This window comes from Tauraco erythrolophus, chromosome Z (genome assembly GCF_009769465.1).
Source record: "Tauraco erythrolophus isolate bTauEry1 chromosome Z, bTauEry1.pri, whole genome shotgun sequence".
NCBI classification, from domain to species: Eukaryota; Metazoa; Chordata; class Aves; order Musophagiformes; family Musophagidae; genus Tauraco; species Tauraco erythrolophus.
In genome coordinates, this window is record NC_141496.1 from 65,663,101 (window position 1) to 65,669,100 (window position 6,000).

The following is a 6,000-nucleotide window of genomic DNA, read 5'->3' on the forward strand; positions in this document are numbered from 1 at the left end:
CATTGTGGAAAGATAGCACACATTAAAGAAGTGTCAGAATTATTTCAAACTGACATTATGAAAACTTTGTCTTTCCTTGTAGTGTTACTGAGTTGGCTGTGTATTGGCAAGCCCTTTCAACACACATGTTTTTAAACACCAAAAAGTAAAGCATCCCTGACAAGTAGGGATGAAGAAAAAGCAAAGGCATTCAATGCATTTTACGATTCAGTCTTTAATACTGACAATAGACCTCGGGCTGCCCGGTCCTCTGAGTTGGAAGACGACAACTGTGGAAACAGTCACCTTCTGTTTGTAGACTCCGAAATTGTAAGGGGCCAGTTGTAGCAGTTGAATGTTCCTAAGTCCATGGGGCCAGATGAGATTCATCCCAGAGTACTGAAGGAGACAGCAGATGTTACAGCAGGACCCCTCTCAATCATCTACCAAAGGTCTTGGGAGTCTGGCTAGGTCCCTGCTGACTGGGAGCTAGTCAGTGTTACTGCTGTTTACAAGAAGGGCATGAGGGAGAGACCCCTGTTCTTATCTCAACTCTCAGGCCTTTTGTTGCGTTTTTCTCCTCCCCTCCCCACTGGATGTGGGGCAGGAAGGGGTGGGAGGAGTGAGCAAGCAGCGGTGTGGTACTTTAGGTGCTGGGTGGGCTAAACCACGGCAGGGTGCTGGTGGACAGCAGGCTGAATGTAGGTCAGCAGTGTGCCCTGACAGCCAAGGGGGCAAACCACATCCTGGGGTGCATCAAAAACAGCATAACCAGCCAGTCAAAAAAAGTGATTATCCTGCTGTATTTAGCGTTGGTGCAGTCTCACCTGGAGTATTGTGTGCAGTTCTCGGCCCCACAATTGAAAAAGGATGTTAAGGCACTTAAATGCATCCAGAGGAAGCCAACGAAGCTGATGAAAGGTCTGGAAGGCGTGTCCTGTGAGGAGCAGCTAAGGACACGTTTTTTTTTCTGGTTTGGAGGCTACATTTTTACAGGGAGGGAACAAGCTGGACTTTGAAGCAAATGTGATACAACATATTAAGTACTACACAGTGTTCAAGATGAAAACACATTCTCCTATGTCTGCTAGCTTATGACACAGCCACGCCATGGCCCACACAGCCTTGCAATGGCTCAGAGGATACTCTTTTCACAGGGAGGACATGGATTCTATAGTGCATGGTGTTTTAAGTCCCAGACAGGATCTAGGCTGCATAGCCAGCATGAGATGCTCAGATTACGCAGGACTGATTTCATCTAGTTTGACTGGGAGAAGACAGCTACGAAGCGAGAGAAAGTTTCAATGTAAGCACATAGTCTGGATACGCAGCTGGGAGAGGGATTGCCACTTAGAGGCAGGAAATGTAGAATTTCTGTTTGGTGGTGTTATCTATGCGTTTCACAGGCCCGCTCTCGCTGTCTCGTACTGATTTCATTTTGTTCTTCCCTTCCTTTTCTCTTATTGGGCTTCAGCCACAGATTCTTTCCGCAACATGTTCTGTTTGCTACAGACAACCCTGTGACTAGCAATAAGGGGAAGATCATTATTTTTTTCTGGATTATCTTTTCCCATCTACCTCTATTTATGACAACACTTCGATGTCACTTTTTATTTTTCTTGTCCATCAGGTTGTCGACGCATCTGTTGCATCAACAACAGTGTCCTAGGACAGCCCAGCAAAGGTAGCACTGAAATCTACATGTATTCACTGGGAGTTGAAATTTTCTGAAGAACAAGTGCTCTCTGTATCCTCTGTCCTTTGCTTATCCATGATATACTCCTGTTTATCAGGTTCTTTGTATACTTGCTCAACACTGCCAACTGCAGAGCAGGTGCTTCGAGTAACAGATGGTCGTCTTTCAGGGGTCAAAGTATAGCAGCTGGAGTCGCTACTCAAAAGGCATATTACACATCTCCCCAGAGAATTTCCAGGGAAATGGAAATTGCCCCACTAAGCTGTGGTATATAATAACGCACAGGGCAGCTTTTGAGAAGTCCAGAAACAGTAGCAGGTAGGTAGGTACCATTTATCTACCACTTGAGGTGTAAGATGTTGTAAAGTACCATGTAATAATGGCAGCCACAGCTGCGTATTCTTAGGTTAGCCACACAGAGCAACAGTTCCCTGTCTCACCAAGTAAGCTTAGGATGTAAACTCCTGCCTTGCTTCTACTCAAACACAAACCACTACAGCTACATCTTCATCTGCCACAATTTAGATGTCCTGTCAGTGAAATAATGCCATTCATGCACAACTCACGTGGAAACTTCCCTTACAAATGAAATATCCTTCTACACACCACATTCCTTCTCATAGAGTCTGGTTTCCACGGATGTTGCTACCTATGGGGCAGAAAGGATGATGCCAAGCAAGACACTCTTCCTGCTTGACCAGTGTGCCTCACACAGTCCATCTGCACTGCTCTATCTGTGGAGAAAAGCGCTCCCAGCCTCATTCACCTGATGGCAATGCCAGGACTAGTAACATCTGTGGGGTGGAAGGCTATTACCTAATGTCATGGCTGTGCCACAGAGCTTTAGCTGGACTGTAAAAGATTCAACACTTTCTGCAACATTATTAGCATCCATGAACATTACATAGGTCTCTAAGAAACAGCTCAGAGATGGCAATCTCACCAGGTTTTCTCCAGTCTATCAGCAGTACTATCTGGCAGCTAGGCCCCCTCCTGCCCCCTCTCTCTGCTGCAGGACCTGCATGGCGCGGGTTTCTTTGTCCTTTTAAATATGTTAATCATGGGGGCGATGATTGGCTCAGCCCTGGCCAGAGGCAGATCTGACTTGGAGCTGGGGAAGCTTCTCGCAGCTAGTAACAGGGGCTAGCTCTGTAGCTCTTCCCCTGCTACCAAAACCCACCACATAAACCCAACACAGCTCCTTCATCAGCATGAGCAAATCTTGTCTGTGCTCCAAATTTCTGATACCCTGAGAAAGATTTACGAAAGCAGATCATCAGTTCTTTTCTTAATGGATTAGGACAGATTAGACCTTTCACTTCAGGCATGGAGTTCTTGCGAAATAGCATTTGTACCTGCTACCTCAGGATGAATTCAGCAGTTTACCTTTCCACAGTGACCTTTGGTTAGCCTGAAGGCTTGTGCTTCTGGCTCTTCCTCCTGCTTCAGTCTCTTGGGGTAAATTCAAATCATGTAGTAATTCTCTATTTGTTTTGCTCTACTTCTATTAATAAATTGATGAAACTTGACTTTTTGAGGACTTTACACAAAAATGAGGGCATGCAGAAATGGATGGCCTAGAAACACATTACCGTAATGAGTATTTGTGTTGTGTTCTCTGTGAATTTCTCAGCATATGGTACTGATATTGGTCAGTAAATGTCAAACCCTACAAAAGTTATGATGTCCTGTTCTTTTGTGTACAGTTAATGACTTTGTGGAGTGCAAAAGCTCACTAAATATTTTGCTAACATCATTCATTTGTTGAACAAGACACTCCATTCATAACACAGACAGATGGTCTGGTGATTGAATTACTTCAGTATGTGAGTGAGCAGTCATCCAAGACCAAAGTTGACATCTTTGTTTCTTGCTGCTGTATCATTTGTAGTTCTCAACTGGATTTACTCCTTTTGTTGCTAATGGATCATTCTCCATGTTGAAGTCTTAGAAAAGAAAAGCTTTCATGCTCTGCAACTTCCTTTCCTTGCTATGTCTCCTTAAATCTGCCGATACTGCCTCAAGCTGCCATGGTGTACAGAGGAAGATGAAGGGCAGTTTGCAGCAAATATTTTTTTTTTTAAATTTGGCCTTGCTCTTTGGAAGGAAAATGACATAGCAAAATTTCATAAGGCCATGCAAATTGGAATTGTGTTGCAAAAGAGTATTAATAACTCTTTGTGCACAGAAGGGGATATGGCCTAAGACCAACAGCAGGTCAGTAAATTGCACAGCAAGAGTAAGTTGTAAGATAACTAATACTTCAAATGCTGCAAAGCCACATGTTGTAGCAGCACCAGTATGCGTAATTACTTCTTCCAATATGATTATCATAGGAATTTTATAAGAAATACTTTCTAATTACTACACAAAACTACCACAGCTAACCGTTAAGGGTCTTTTTTTTTTTTTTTTTTTTTAAGATGGTAAGCCATACAAACAGTATGCTATGTATCTCATTTCATTACTACTTTGTTGCATTAATAATTATTTCCATTTCTTGTTTTGAGCATAGTTTCTTCTTGTTTCACTTGTTGGCCTCAGCTCTGGAACTGAGAAGTTTATCTTCAGTTACTGAACAAGACTACATGATGGCCTAGGCTCCTAGTACTCAAATAAGCTCTGAATTGCTTCTTAACTTCTCTTTGCACAATCTCCCTATAAACCCCTTGACAAAAAAATCAAACATCCTCCAAAACCCTAGCAAACATGGTTTGGTGAATATGTTTCTCCTGGCCACACAAACTCAGTCCTGTCTAAAGATTTAATCAGTTCCTGTACCTGAAAAGAGATCAGTTTTGTTCCTTAATGCTGCATATTCTGGTTCTTATTCCGACATGCCTTTCTAAGCATGTCAGACCACCTCAGTTTGTTTTTATTTTTACCCCACTTCCTATCTGTAACACCACATGAGTCAAAACCACTTGGATATCTGTTTTCTTGACTGGATGCTTTTCATGCAGCAGTGACAGTTGACTAACCTGCAGCAAGCTCACTCCCACTAGAAATGTTGGGTTGCACAAAGGCAGATCTCCATGTGTCTCTCAGAGCTCAAGTCCAGGGGGTGCAGCTATTCTGTGGAAGTCACTGTTTTCAATGCTGTGGTATTAAATAGACTATTTCTGATAAAAAAATCAAAGAGACATTAGTACATGGTACTGTCTATTTCAGAACAATGAGAGTCTCATCCATCCACCTCACAACTTTCTCACTTGTTCTCATCTGCTGACTTACTTGGGGATGTTGTTCTCTTGCAGTAGAATCTTCCTGTAGGCTATCTTACCACCACCTGAAGTGTAGGACACTCATGTATTGCTTCCTCCAGTCTTCCCAGAACCTTTCATGCATATGAAAAGTCCTCCAGCTAGAATATGTTTTTCACCTTTCTGAAAATCTCTGGGTGCCTGCCTCTCTGTATGCCTCAGGCACCTCACTTCTCAGTATACATTCCTCTGGAGATGCAAAGTGGCTCTACTATTCTTGCACTGTGACTATGCTACAGCGTTTCTTCTGACACTTAAGCCATGGCCTGCCAGCACCAACTGAGCTCATGACAACACCCAGGACCCCAATTTGAATAGGTTCAGGCATCCTTCAGCACAGCCCTCCATGACAAACATCCTGGGAGATACCCCCCCACAAACCTCCTTCTATCTCACTGTTTCCCTCCATAGATTTGACACAGGTACTTTAAGCCAAAGAAGGAAGGAGGATACACTCAAAAGCTATGCTTCCTCAGCAGCAGCAGCAAATGTAAAAGCAACACCAATACAGAAATCATTCTATTTTCACTGTGGAGCTGTTCAACAGCAATGTATTACATATTAAAAAAATTATCAAATCATACAGACGTTAACTACTTTGACAGCTCAGATAATACTGCTGACCCAATACTGCTTCCCCAAGGCCACACCAGCAGACATTACTATGACTCCAGGATGGATTGACATCAGTGAATGTTGTTATTTGAGGTTTATTGCTGCCTTTCTGCTACAGCATCACCACTTATGAAAGATCACTTGTAGCATAAATGCGGGGTAATTATGCAAAACAGGAAATCAGTGGTTTGAGAGATCTAGTGGGTAGTTCCTCCTGTGAGCTGAAGCACAGTTATAGTTGCCTACATTATTGTATGTATAAAATAAAAAGGTACAAATGCAGCTGAATATACCAGTGGGGAAATTACTGGAATATGTGTGTGCAAGCTATTAACATGTCATGTATGAAGTCTGAGAAGAAATAAGGAAATAAAGATGAGGGATAAATGGCTTCAAGAAATAATGAAGATGTACTGAAAAAATCCTCCACTTGTTCCTGCTGTCTCT